Here is a 16263-nt window from a genome sequence, read left to right on the forward strand (position 1 = left end):
TACACCATCCCAGAACCGAGAACGCATCGAGTACTCGAGGATGAATTTGGAGATGTGCCAAGAAGATGAGTCAAAATTTTTCAAATGACTAATTACACAGGATGAAACCTAGGTCCATCACTATGATCCAGAGACCAAAGCCCAGTCAATGCAGTGGAAGCACTGGGACTCACCACCTCCAAAGAAGGCAAGGGTGAAGCCCTCCGTTTGCAAGATCATTCTCACAGTCTTCTGGGACCAGGACATAGTAGTGATGACAGATTTCCTGGCAAAGCGTACCACAATTACTGGAGCTTATTATGCTTCACCTTTGAGGAAATTAAGGGAAGCTATCAAAATCAAGAGCGGGGCAAGATCAGCAAAGATATCCTCCTCCTGCATGACAACGCTCCGGTCCACAACTCGCATGTCGTCAGATCAGAAGTACGGGCGTGTGGTTATGTAATCCTTCCCCATCCTCCTCACTCTCGTGACCTTGCACCCTCTGACTTTCACCTCTTTCCAGCCATGAAGTTGTTTTTGAAAGGAAAGCTTTTCCTAGATGATGCAGCCTTGATTTCTGAAGTCACGTCGTGGTTGGAGGACCAACCTGGGGTGTTCTACAAAAACGGTCTCCAGAGTTGCATCAAACGATGGGAGAAATGCATAACTCTGGGTGGTTCCTATGTAAAGAAAGACATATAACTGTGCCAAGTTTCGTTGCTCTACTACTATGAGAAGTGGGTCAGGGGCATTACTTATTGCACGTCCCTCGTATATCATTTCAGTTGTATTTTTATCTTTATTCATGTATATCGCTCTGCGTATGGTGTTGCAAAAATGTTTCTTTAGATACGCTGTATGTGTGTGCGTGTGTGCGTGTGTGCGTACGTGTATGTGTGCGCGCGCGTGTGTGTGCGCGCGCGCGTGTGTGTGTGTGCGCACACGAGCGTGGGCGTGTGTGTGTACGTGAATGCACTTTTAAAACACATCGCTATTCGTGACAATTTTGATACATGACGATAAACATTATTTCAATCATAAGTCTGGGCAATAATGATCGTCAATTTGAACATTTGCGAAAATGCTTCTTTAATTACATTTATCTTCTGTATCCGAAACCATTCTATTTCACTCTATGTATCACAAAAATGTTTCTTGATACACACTGTGTATGTGTGTGTGTAAATGCACTTTTAAAACACATCCATATTCGTGACAATTTTGATAAAATGACATCATTTCAATCGTAAGGCTAACATGTTTCCCAATTACTCTAAGCCAATTTTCTACGCATCTAATTTTGCCTTTCATTTTGACTGATACTGAGTATTTTCTGTTCGACTGTTTGATAAATTGTTGTATTATAACAACTGTTCAAGCAATTCTAAACTTCTAATTGTAACAACTGTTTAAGCAATTCTAAACTTCTAATTATAACAGTGAAAACACGGTTCTTAAAATGAATTACATGAATAATTAGTGTACCCTTTACTTTTTACCATAAGTATTAGAAGTTTAGAATTGCTTAAACAGTTGTTATAATTAGAAGTTTAGAATTACTTAAACAGGAGCAAAGGGGCTAACGCTTATCAAATGTAAGGAACGTAGGACAAGCGCGCAATTTTCCAATGGGGAAACATCTGTAATAAAGTTGCTGAAAAGACAAACCAGAGATTTGTTGGTTCCTTGAGATAAATCTTCTTTGCAGTTTCCCGTCAAACAAAATCAATGATGGACCAGGTATGTATCTCCGATTGGCCCGATGTTAAGTCCACGGATAACTGTTATCCGTCCCTTTTTGTTGTCAATATTATTTGTCTGTTAAACTGTATATGTAAACATATCGACATATATAAAACACGAGAACACTAGACGGTCATAGACGTACTCATAAATCTATACGCGTTATATATATTTAATAGACACGTAAACACATAAACATTTATATATACAACTTTGGACTGTTTGCGAATTTAATATTCCCATAACACTTTCTCTCTTAAAGGAAGCCGGTTCAACCTGCCATGGGGGAATGCTGACGGATCATTTTACGTCTTAGTAGAAAAGTGTTTGTAAAAATTTCTGTTTTGTTTTCATAAATGATAATTTAAGTGTGAACTTATTTAGTGGTAAAATGGCCTATTTTTAAAGAGAATTTGTCCGATAATTTCCCGCATTTTTATTAGTGACGGTTTGTAGTATCGGTAAGACTTCGTCACGATACTGTCCAATACTCTCGGTACTAAAATATCTAGACAAATCATATAATATGAATAAAAGAAGACAGTCAGTATACCAGCGCCGTCGTCAGCATGCGATGTCGACAGGAAATGATTCGACGTATTGATTTTTACACATTGTTCCTTATTTCCTATGAAAAGTGTCTCCGGCATTTAACAACAATATAAATTCCGCTGTAGACTGTATCGAACAGCTCTCTAGAGATTCATGGGAAAAATCGACGATGTTGAACTCAACAAAAGATCAGCCCGAGATATTATTGATAATGGAAAACAATGAAATTGCGGCTTCTATGTTTATCTTCTTTACTTATGTATTTGTTTCGTATTTTTCTTAATTACTATCTACTTTTCTCTCACCCACACTTTTTCTCTTTCACTCACCGTCTGTCGTTTTTTCTCTCTATATCCCATTCTCTCTTTCTCTCTTTCTATATATATATACATAAACCAAATATATATATATATATATATATATATATATATATGTATATATATATATATATATATATATAATGTATATATATAATGTATATATATAATGTATATATATAATGTATATATAATTATATATATATATATATATATATTCATATATATATATAAGCACGTCTGATCGAACACAACAGAGTCATTCTTTTTTCCAGTTTTTCTAGATATCTTTTCCATTCGCCGAGAAATCTTTTTTATTATTTATTAGGATAAATGTTTCAGCAAATCGAGCTTATATTTTATATCATATTTAAAATAAAATTATATTCTTATAATTTATTTTACTCGAAAATTATCATTAGTAAACATACTTAAACAGAGGTCGGAGAGAGTCCGGTATATGCCACTAGGTACTGGTTCTCTTTGTGCTGTATTTAAAATCGATGGCACTTATATTTTTCTGATCTTAGCACACATATATAAAGAACAATATGTGCGCGTGTATATATATATATATATATATATATATATATATATATATATATATATATATACATATATATACTGTCGTAAATAATTCTCACTCGCTACTTAATTGTCAGAAAAATGCGAAGCTCACGGTTTGTTTACAAACAGGAGTTTGAGCACTGTACGAGTAGCGGAGGGGTGTTTGTTTAAATAGACATTCGGGTGAGTTATTTGCGGGCGTCGCTTCCGTGGTTGAGAGGTAGAGTTGCCGACTATCAACACAACAGTTCTAGGTTCGATCCTTGGCTTGGGAGAGGTGCTAGTCTAGCGGCACTGATGAGTTGTGATACAACGGAACAGGACTGTATGTCGAAAACTACAAATATATTTTAAAGCCCCCCCCCTATTTGGGTAGAGAACTGTCGTAAATTATTCTCATTCGCTACTTGGGTGAAAAATGCGAAGCGCACAGTTTGTTTACAAGCAGGCAGTTTGAGCACTGTAAAAGTAGCGGACGGATGTTTGTTTAAATAGACATTCGGACGAGTTATTTGCGAGCGTTGTTTCCGTGGTCGAGAGGTAGTACTGCCGACTGTCAACACGACAGTGCTAGGTTTGATATTTGACTTGGGAGAGGTGCTAGTCTGGCGGCACTGATGAGTTGTGATACAACGAAACAGGACTATATGTCGATAACTACAAATATATATATATAGATAGATAGATAGATAGATATATAGCATATATATGCTATGTATATATATATATATATATATATAATGGTAATTTGTAAAAACCTGAAGAAAGTGCTCAATACTATTGCAGAGCAAATATATTTTTATTACCATTTTATCTGCTTAGTTACACACATTTTGCTTACCGAAAAATATCAACGACCCAGTAACTTCGTCAGACTTCCTCGGCCCTCCTCCTACCCCTGCCTTCAAAGTCTTACGCATTTTACACCCTTCCCTTTTTTCCACCTTCTTCCTCTCTCACTCTTTCTCTCGCTCTCTCTCTCTCTCTCTCTCTCTCTCTCTCTCGCTCTCTTCGTCGCTCGCTCTCTCTCTATATATATATATCTGTCTATCCATCTATCTATCTCTTTCCTCTCTCTCTCTCTCTCTCTCTCTCTCTCTCTCTCTCTCTCTCTCTCGTCCTATCCGTGTCTGGTTGAATATTTTAAACTCCACCTCATCCCTTTTCAATGTTTATTTAAAACTTAAATTTTGTCAAATCTGAATTGAAATTCCTCTCCCCCTCCCTTTTTTCTTGCTTCTTCTTATATCATTTTTTCCAATCATAATACCCATTTCTGTTAAAGTCTGACGAAGTTACTAGATCGTTAAAACGATTCAGTAACCGCAACATATGTAACTAAGCAGATAAAACAGTAATAATATATATAAATACATATATTATAATTATATATATATATATATATATACATGCTAATAAACAATGGCATCAAACTGTTCTTATGTAATACTTAATGTGCTTTTTATTCACAAATATCTTTAACAATTCATGCATACGCATTTATGTAAATATTATCGCCCGTCCATTTAAATGTTTGGTGGCTACATAAACATACTCATATTGCGCGTGTAATTGTTAATTCTATAATAGGAATAAATACCTCAAAATCTTTTGTTTGTTTGTTTGTTTGTTTTGTTTTGCTTTTTCTTTTTGGGATCCTTTGATATAAGACTTCATAATTTGTGCATTCTAATTTTGTATTCTCATCTGATCTTTCATTTTCGGGTTCATACCGAATGGTAATATTTTTTGTTTTGTTTTTTTTATTTTTGGAATCCTTTGATATGAGGCTTCATAATTTCTCCATTCATTCTTTTTTGCGGACTGTTATCCGCATTTGAAGAACACAAAATTGGATTTATATAAAACCATAAAATCCAACCTTGATGGGCCTCCTCTCAGTGGATAGATGCGGTGAATCTCTACGGTTCCAGGTGAGCACTGTCTGAAGATAGCGGTTTCAATCCTACCCAAGCAGGCCAGAGGATTAGTAGGCCAAAACGTAATGAGACAACAACTATGGAAGGCAGTAATTACTGGAGACACAATTACAAGACTCAGCATTCCTATCCCGTTGCAGTTAATCACCTGCGGAAGGCCAGAGGATGAGTTGGCGAAACGTGGGGAAACAACAACAACAACTATGAAGATGAGGATAACAGTCCACAAAAAGGATGAATGCACCTCAAAATCTGCCTAACTTTTAGAATAACTTCTCTCAAATTACGTTTGAAATTATAGAAATATTTCAACTAATATTTTCTATTGATTTGTCTGTCTGCAAATTCAAATTGCTACAAAATTCTCATGATTTACGGAACACATTAGACACATAATATCTCAGTATTTCACAAAAACAGTAAATAATCTGAACATAAACTAAAAACAATGCATAACGTGTGACTGAAATATTTTGCAGGCTAACAGCGTTATAATATCAAAAAAATTATTATTATTATCATTATTATTATCATTATTATTATTATTATTATTATTATTATTATTATTATTATTATTATTATTTCTTACTAGGAGTTCTCACACAGGTTATTATCGGAGATCATTCACCGACGACAATATGTGGTGTTCCCTGGAGTCTGTTTAACAACAAGTCTCCTCAGATATCCAGTACTCTAACCTTTGCAAATTAATTTACATTATCGCAACAGCCGTTTACCATTGGTTTCTTGCTGGCAACGAACACTGGCTTTCACTGGATCATTATTATTATTATTATTATTATTATTATTATTATTATTATTATTATTATTATCCACTCTCTAAGAGTCCTCACCCAGATTATCATTAGAGCTTGCTCACTGACAGTGGGTGATGTTTCTGGAGTTCGAGTGATAACAAGCCCCCCCCCCCAGATTTCCAATACTCTCTGTCGGTAACATTTGCAAATGAATTTACATCATCGCTACAGCCGCCTACCATTAACTTTTCGTTACCAATGATCTGTAATCCTAATTGGAAATTGGGTGTCAATAAGCTTCCTCAAGGTCCCAGGAAGGTCTATTCTTCTCGATGTTTCGACCATTTAATGTGGCGCCAGTCGATGCCGAGACTAGTATTGGGGGGGATGAGGGTTAGTAAACTTATGGTTTTGCAGTTTCAGTTTTCTTGGTTCCATGTGATATTTTTTGTTTTATGTTGCAGTTTTTTTATATGCCTGGTTAGGGTTTGTGGCCCGTGTGGATTAGTCTCCGCGTTCGAGGATTTTCCTTCAGATTTCAACTGTTTTAATTATTTCTATACGTTGAATCTTTTCTGCTTTCTGACTGATTTTAATCTCTCCCGTTCTTTTTAGCGAAGTTTTTCGGGATTGATTCTAATACCCCTTGCGATTATTGGTGTTATCTTGACGTTATTTATGTTCCATGTCATTTTTAGCTCACTGGCCACTTCATTGTATTTACGTCGCTTCTTCATTGTATTTACGTCGCTTCTTCGTTGTATTTACGTCGCTTCTTCATTGTATTTACGTCGCTTCTTCAGATGCCTGTGGACTGCTGGAACAACGAAATCTACGATCTGGAAGTATTTTTCCTTCCTTCTTGTTTACTATTATGACATCTGATCTCTTTGCTTGGATGGATTTATCTATTTGTAGCTCCATGTCTCATAAGATTTTATTACTTCTTTTTTCAACAACTTTTACCGGTTTATTTTTGCACCATTTTACTGCATGTTCAAGATACAGTTGTTTGCATAGTTCCTAATGTACTGCCTTCCTACCTTGTCGCGTTTATTCTTATATTTTTGTGTTACTTTGCTCTATTCACTTATTATATGGTTTATCGTTTTTTTACAGTGTCCTCTGCTACAGTGATTAACCTTTCTGTTCTGCGTTATGATTTTTTTAATTCAGCATCATCCTTTTGGTGTAGTAATTGGTTATGGTTATAAGTGTCATAGCCTTCTAATCAAGATGTCTCAGTTCTTCTATGGTTCAGCTTATGAACGGTCTCGAATATCTTACTCGTGATATTGTTATGTGTTTAGACCTTTCATTAGGTTTCTATCATATGATTTAGTTTCTAGAAGTTTTCTTGTTCTTTTTACATATTGTTTCCCTATTTTCTCTTTCTGTATCTGTTGATTTTATGGCGTCTACTTGGGTTGTTGTCTGGTTTGAACGTGTTTATTTTTGTTTTGTTTTGTTTTTGGGTGTCGTTTCATTTGATTATTTTATTTGTTTTGGGGATAGAGTGGATGAGAAGAAATATACACACACAAACACTCGAATCTTGTTCAAAATGGTTGTGGCACCGGAGATAACTTAAAATGGCTGGATACTTTTTTTTTAATAAAATGTCTGCTGCAGACAATGATGATGACAAATTTCACACATTATTTTATGAATAAATAGTCGTAGAAATCCGACGAAAATAAAATCGAACAGGTTAGAGTTTAAAGCGGCTGGACGTTTTTTTTTTTATACATACATACATATATACATACATACATACATGATGAGTGCAACGTCTTATCAGGCGAGTGTCCTCCCTCAGACACTGAAAGTCCATGAGCCCGAACATGACTTATTTAGTCTTGCCGGAGAATACACATGCTTAAGCAGACATGACACTGAAGACGGTCATTTTAGACATATATATATATATATATATATATATATATATATATATGCATGCATGCATACACATACACACATACATATCTATCAATAAACACACATATATACATACACAATACATAATACACATACATACACATACATACACATATATATATACATACACACATGCAAACATGCACATATACATACATATGCATACACATATATACACACACAAATACAAACGCACATATACATACATATACACATATAAATACGTACACATATGCACATATACATACATACATACACATACATTTACCTACATATACATACACATACATATATATATGCATTTATACACAAACATATATATGCATATATACACATACATATGTATACATACACAAAAAAAAACATATATATATATACATATATACATACAAACACACATAAACATATATACACACATACATATATACATACATATACACATAGATATTCACACATATACAAACACGTGTACATATATGAACATACATCTCTTCAGTAGTCCGTCGCTGACGACGATGACGTTGCACCATGCCTAACAGTCCCAGATAGATTACGCCTGATGGACTCGCTGGTGACTGTGGAGTCCAATTCGTGAATTGCATACACGGCCGCAGGCAGCACAAGGGAAGATGCCGTCTGCCCGCTGCGCCGCGTGCCTTTGGTGTCTTCTTCGCTCTGCTCGGTCGTTATAGGTGGAGGTGAAAGTTTCCAAGCCCTCTTGGCAGATGTTTCGCCATTTTCTCCGATCAGCAGCAGCATGTTCGATGGCGTTGGATTCTATGCCACACTTTTTCAATGATGTTTTTAGTTGGTCCTTGAAACGTTTACGTGGACCCCCAGGGTTGCGTCTGCCCTCTGCAAGTTCCCCGTAGAGGACCTTGCGTGGGAGCCTTTCTGCTGGCATCCGGATGGTGTGACCAAGCCACCTAAGTTGTCTATTAGTTAGAATTATTTCAAGTGGGTCCATTTGAGTGCGCCTGCGTATTTCATTGTGTGGCACCCTGTGCCACCATTTTAAACCTAGTATACGCTGTAAGCAGTTGGTATGAAATGCTTCTAGCTTTTTCAGGTGGCGTCTATAAGGCACCCATGACTCGCTGCCATACAAGAGGATGGAGAGACAGATTGCTCTATAGACAGAAACCTTGGTGGTGGTGGTGGTGAGGTTACGGTTCATAAAAACTCTGTGCGAGAGTCTACCAAAGGCTGCAGCAGCCAGACCAATGCGCCGTTGGACCTCACTTGTTAGGTCACAGGAGTCAGTGAGCACTGAGCCAAGATAAGTAAACTCTTGAGTGTTTTTCAGTGGCTGTTGGTTGATTGTGAACATTGGTGGTTCCTGTCGGTGTTCACATATGTTAAGTGCCTCTGTTTTGTTGATGTTGATGGCTAGACCAGCTCGGGAGTAAATGTTGGAGATAGTGTTGATGGTGCGCTGAAGACCCTCTTCAGATGAGCTCACCAGAGCTGTGTCGTCAGCGTATTGCAATTCATGGATTGCTTCTTCTGTCACACGTGATCTGGCATGAAGGCGACGCAGATTGAAGAGGTTGCCATCCAGCCGGTATGAGAGGCGGATCCCATCAGCAGGATGGATTTGCTGTTTGGCAACATTGGAGACCGCAGCAAGAAAAAGATTAAACAAGATGGGCGCAATGACGCATCCCTACTTCACACCCGATTCTACCAGGAGGGGCTCAGATTTTAGTCCTGAACTGGAGACGCGAGCCATAGATCCATTATGGAAAGCCTTCAGGACACCCAGGAATATTGGTGGGCAGCCAAATTTGACGAGTACCTCCCAGAGCAAAGGACGGTTCACAGTGTCAAAGGCCTTGGCGAGATCTACAAAAACCATACATAGATTTTGGTGTTGCTCGACGCTTTTCTCCTGGAGCTGTCTTGCAACAAAAAAAACAAAAACCATGTCAATCGTGCTGCGCTCCTGTCTGAAGCCACACTGCGATTCAGGTAAGACTTGATTGACAATGTGTTGGATGATACGAGACAGTAAAATTCTAGTGACAACTTTCCCTGAGGTTGACAGGAGGGAAATGCCTCGACTATTGCCACAAATATTTCTGTCACCTTTCTTTTTATATATGCTGATGATATCTGCATCCTTCCATTGTTGTGGGCAACAGCCTGACTCCCAGACATCTTGGATGATGTTATGGAGACAAGTGGTAATGGCATCTCCGCCATGCTTAAGAAGCTCAGCTGGTATGCCATCAGGGCCAGTGGGTTTATTATTCTTGAGGTTGTTAACTGCACGGCTAACTTCATGGATAGTTGGTATTACATCCAGTTCTTGAATTACAGGAAGGTCAGGAAGATGGTCAAGAAAAGTAGGGTCGATAGGGTTCTGCCTGTTCAGTAAGTCTTGGTAGTGTTCAGCCCATCGATTGAGTATGGCAGTCTTCTCAGTATAGAGTATGGAGCCATCAGCACTACGGACTGGGCAGAGGCTATTGTTCTTTGGCCCATAGGCTGTCTTAAGGGCATTATAAAATTGATGTTTGTCCCCCATATCAGCTAAACCTTGGATCTCAGTTGCAAGATTGGTCCACCATTCATTTTGCATTCTTCGGGTTTCCTGTTGGACTTTTGACCGAAGCTCGGCTAGCTTGGCACGTGATGCTGGAGTTGGATTTGCAGTCACTGCTTGCTGTTGCCGATTTTTTTCTTCAATTAGTTGATGAATTCCATCAGACTGCTCGTCAAACCAGTCTCTATGTTTTCTTCTTGAGAATCCCAAAATGTCCTTGGCAGTATTGAGGAGGATTTCACAGATGTTTTCCCATTTTTCAGTTAAGAAAGCTGTTGTTATGGGATCTGCTGTAGGAGTTGGTAAGGTAAGACATTCAGCCAGTTTGTTTTGTAGAGCAGCTCGTGTTGTAATGTTGTTGAGAGCTTTGAGGTCAAGATGTTTTCTGGGAGCTTGACGGCGAGCTGGAGGCCGGATCTTAAGAAGGAAAATAGAGCGGACAAGGCGATGATCTGTCCACCCATCTGCTCCCTCATGGCTCTGGTGATTCTCACATCTTTCATGTCATTACGTCTTACAATAACATAGTCAAGTAGGTGCCAAATTTTGGACCTAGGATGCATCCAGGTGGTCTTGAATTTGTTTTGGAGCTGGAACATGGTATTTGTGATGGACAGATTATGTTGGGAGCAGAATGTTAAAAGACGCAACCCATTATTGTTACATTTTCCAACTCCATGATGCTCTAGGACTCTCTCCCAAAGATGGTGACTGCTGCCCACTCTTGCATTGAAGTCCCCAAGGAGAATGATCTTATCTTCTTTGGGGATTGTCAGCATGATCTCATGGAGTTGGGCATAAAATTGGTCTTTCAATTCATCAGCTGAATCTAGGGTTGGTGCATGCACATTGACTAGGGTAGCGTGACGTTTATTTGATAAGGGGATACGCCAAGTTATTAGCCTCTCATTGTGACCCGTTGGGCTCTGGGGAATGCTGTTAAGTAGCCTGGTCTTGATGGCAAAGGCAACTCCATGGATGCGAGGAGCACCCCTATCCAGGCCCTTCCAGAAGAAGGTGTATCCCTCTCTTGACTCGGTGAGGGAGCCCTCATCCGAGAATCGGGTCTCATTGAGAGCAGCGATGTCGATGTTATACTTCTTTAACTCATATGCAATTAGAGCTGTTCTCCGTTTAGGTCTTGAGTTGTTGTCAAGGTCGAGAAGAGTACGCACATTCCAAGTGCCAATTATTAGCTTCTTAGTATTATTAGGACCGAGGTATGGGTTGCCACGACGAGGCTCGGCTTGGGTCACCTTTTCTAGACCCCTCCCAAACATACATACGCATATGCATACACACATCCATCCATCCATCCATCCATACATACATACATACATACATATATACATACATATGATGACTGCAGATCAATTATTACATGCTTCCAGAATTTCAGGCCTACACGCGTCACATATTCCATCGCTACAGGAATATTTTTTATAGACAAATGCCTGAAAGAGTACCTATACAAAGAAGATGTTACAGAATTTTAGCTGTGTACGACAGCTAAATCTCTCTCTCTCTCGGTCCAAAATGTTGACATTCAGCAATAAGCAAAAGCAAGATATCCAGCAACAAGTTAAACTGCAGACCAGCTTAACACGGGTACTGGTCTCCCGCTTTATGGCTTTTTAAATCAGAGATTTGCTTCTCCCAGAGGGGTTACCTTCACGACGGCTTACGGGAGCCCTCTCCAACCCACGTACACGATGAAATAAACACATGCATGCACGCATGCATGTGTGCATACAGAATGCATGCAAACATACATACGCATGTATACACACATGCAAACACACACATAGAGGCACGCATGTACAAACATATGCTTATACACATGTACACATACACATACATGTAAAATACACATGAAGGAGAGTTCCAAAAGTCATAAATCCTCCATGATTAGGATGAAGGTGATAGGTACAATTCAATAAGTTTGACATGAATAAAAAAGAAAAAGAATCCAAAACAAAAAATTTGTAGAAGAGAAAGTCACTCGTTGAAGTATTTGTGCAACTTTACAAATGAATAGACGTAGTTATCAGAAGAAAACAAAATCCAACAGATCAGTACTACAGCACCTGGTCGTTTTTTTTTTAAATAAAAAGTGTGTTTATAAGACTCACACTTCTGTTGTAGATAGATATATGGATACATACATACATACATTGTGTATTTGGGAAGTAGTTTTTTTTTTATTTAAGCAAGCATTGTAAAAAGTAACAAAAACCTTTTTATTATTAAACTTTTTATTTTTATTTCGTTTTTTCTTTTAATCTTTGTTAAGTTAAAATCAAAATAAATATAAGTTTTATATGTAGCACGAACGTTTTCGCTTGGTCCTTGAATCATCATCGGGTAAGAAAAAGCAAATGAACAAAAAAGGTAGAGAAAATAAGAGAATTTTAAAAAATTTGCCATAAAACAAACGCACGTCATCAGTTAGACGCCGAAAGGACGTTTTCACACTGTTCCAGTAAAGACGTTAACAATTTAAATCTCGTCATGCCAGAATTAATTTCATTTATAACTATTTAGATATGCGTGTGTGTTCGCACGCGTGTGTGTGCGTGTGTGTGTGTGTGTGTGTGGAACCATCCACACTTTTTGAACATATGCTAATCTCAGTCGATGCAATTGATTCCCACGGACAGATTTTATATTAGTTTTCCTTCTCTTAAATCCTTAACGAAGACTGAAGGTGCACATCTACCGGTGTTTTTTTTTTAATGCGCCACCTTATACAAACCTAGAATTTTTTACGCCATACAGCGTCTAGTATTCTCAAACGGTAACCCATCTGGTACTAACCAGACTCATGGTTGCTTAACTCCGGTGATTTTACAAGAACCGTTGTGTCAACGTGATTATGTCGTATATATATATATATATATATATATATATATATATATATATATATATATATATATATATATATATATATATATATATATATATATATATATATATATATAGTTAAATACCTACAGACACTAGTGTTTCATCATTTCGGGAATCTTCAGTGCAGAGTGTCACGATTAATACCAGTCGAACGATTTGAACCCCGCAACACGAGACATCTCTGGCTCGATTAGCGAAGATCTAATCCATTCGGCTACCATTAACCGCGTGAAATAACGTTGAATTTAAACATCTTAATTTCAAATGTTCATTTACGTTAGTCAGACAGTAATATAATCGTTATACGATGATCTATGCATAAGAGCTAAATTGACCGACTTTAATTCAACTGAAAGTGCTCAACAATATATATATATATATATATATATATGTGTGTGTGTGTGTGTGTGTGTGTGTGTGTGTGTGTGTATATATATATATATAGAGAGAGAGAGAGAGAAAGAAAGAAAGAAAGAAAGAAAAACAGAGAGAGAACGTCTTCTTAAAGTTTCTCTTCAGACATTCGGCTGACATATTTCTACTCACACCGGTGCTTGTAACTACTATTCCATGGCTAACAAGCGAACCATTTTCATTACTTTGCACGTGTAATAACCTTACTTTTACAGACATTAACAATGGGCACCCGCCTGCTAGGAGTTAATAATCAAAACCTTTGTAGGCGCTTTATTCTTAATTTCTCACTTGCTATAGGACCGTCTTTAAATGCTATAATTTCATTTACAACTTACGCCGTTCTATAACCTCGTATCACAAATTCGTGCATCTCCTATTCAACCGAACAGATTTGAATCATTGTAAGTTAAGCTTCAGGAAATCATTAAATTGTTTCTTGTTCATGCGCAAAGGTTACTTTCCGGTTGCTAGGTCTCTATACAGGAATTGATTTAACATTCTCTCATCAAGATGATACATATATATATATATATATATATATATATATATATATATATATATAGAGAGAGAGAGAGAGAGAGAGAGAGAGAGAGAAACAGACAGACAGACAGACAAAAAAGGGGGCAGGGACAAAGAGAGAGACAGATAGACGGGGATTCAGAGACAGTTACAAAGAGGGACAAGGAAAGAGTCCTTATTTTCGCTAACAATAACAACAAAAATAACGACGTTCATTTTCAGACAGAACCTTATGGAGTGTTGTTGACGCGCTCGATTACAGTCTCTGTGATCAAGAGTTTGAATTCTGAAAACGTCATCCACGCTGATGAGCCGCAGTAACGTTGAAACACATTCGGAGACAACTATTTTATCTATAGTACACACACAAACACCCAACACACACATACATATATCTACCCTGATGAGGCTATTTATTAGCGAAATATCGGACTTACAAAAAAAAAAGTAAATAAAAATGATTTTATCATTATATTCGACACTTCAAAGTTTTCAAACTTCCCATTTAATATATATATATATATATATATATATATATATATATATATATATATATATATATATATATACTTCAGTATAAAATTATCTAACAATCAACTGGTATGGAAACCTATGATTATAAGTCTTACAATATATTAATGGCAGTAATATTCTATAAGTACTATCCCACCTAAATAAGAATTGCCTGATATACAAGATAGAGCAAATAAATCAAAATTTAGCCATCCAATGAATTTAAAAATTTTTGATGTGAAACGTTTGAATTTCAAATCAAAAGATTTTTATTGTCCCTTGTAAGACAAAGAATACATTTGAAATATTATAACTCCTTATCCTATATAAACAAAGAAAATTGCTCCAAGGAAATACCTACATCGGACCATTACATTGTGATGTTAATTACTCAAAATACAGTTTAGATCATTTTAAAACACTGCTATCAAAGACATTCACTTCGGATTTTACCATGCAATTTGGATGTGGATTTTTATATCCTTTTCTTTAACTTCCCTTACTCTAATACATAAACAACTTTTAATTGTGATTTTCCATGACTCACTGACTTTAGCAAATAAGGTGTAAACCATTATAACTATTTTTCTAATATTTCTCCTCTGAAGAGATGGTAGACATCGAAATCCTATAGGATAAGGAGTTATAATATTTCAAATGTATTCTTTGTCTTACATAGAATAATAAAAAATCTTTTGATTTGAAATTCAAACATTTCACGTCATAAATTTTTAAATTCATCGAATGACTAAATTTATATATATATATATATATATATAGATATATATATATATATATATATATATATATATATATATATATAAATTTAGTCGTAAGCCTTAGGAATCCTAGAGTGGATGAAACGCCGAATATTCAGTGTAGCTTAATCACCATATGTATTTTATAAATTACTATATATATATATATATATATATATATATATATATATATATATATATATATATATATATATATATATATATATAATGAGAGAGTGATTGGAAGATAATACTTTATTAAATTGTTGAAATGTTTTCTTTTAAGTGATTTTATGAAAGTTGTAGTAGTTATATTAGGAGATAATGATAAAGTATGCTTCCTGTATTGTTGACTCTAATATATTTCAACCCAAATATATACATCTTGTTCAAGTTACAAATAAAAAAAACTATACAAAATACTGTTAGAAACCCGCTCAATATCTGTTATCGTGACATAAGCTGACATATAAACGGTGAATTTTTAGCGGTATTTTGTATAGTTTTTTTTATTTTTAACTCCTTTTCCCAAACTTACCGTGTTCAACAGAGAGTCTGGCGCCATTTGTAATTTTCAAATACATTGGTAAACACTGTACGTTTTTCGAGTTGAATAAAATGTTTCATTGAATAAAAACACTACAAAATTATCCAGTCATGTAGAAAAGTAACTTATCTTGCATTTGAAAATATTTATTTGTTATATATTTGTTATTTGACAGATTTTTCGAATCTATGTGTATAGAAGTACAAACCCATATAGGGTTTATATTGATATATTTTTATACAATAAATGTTTGGGTT

This window comes from Euprymna scolopes, chromosome 4 (assembly GCF_053919585.1).
Source record: "Euprymna scolopes isolate OS-2025 chromosome 4, ASM5391958v1, whole genome shotgun sequence".
Taxonomy (NCBI): domain Eukaryota; kingdom Metazoa; phylum Mollusca; class Cephalopoda; order Sepiida; family Sepiolidae; genus Euprymna; species Euprymna scolopes.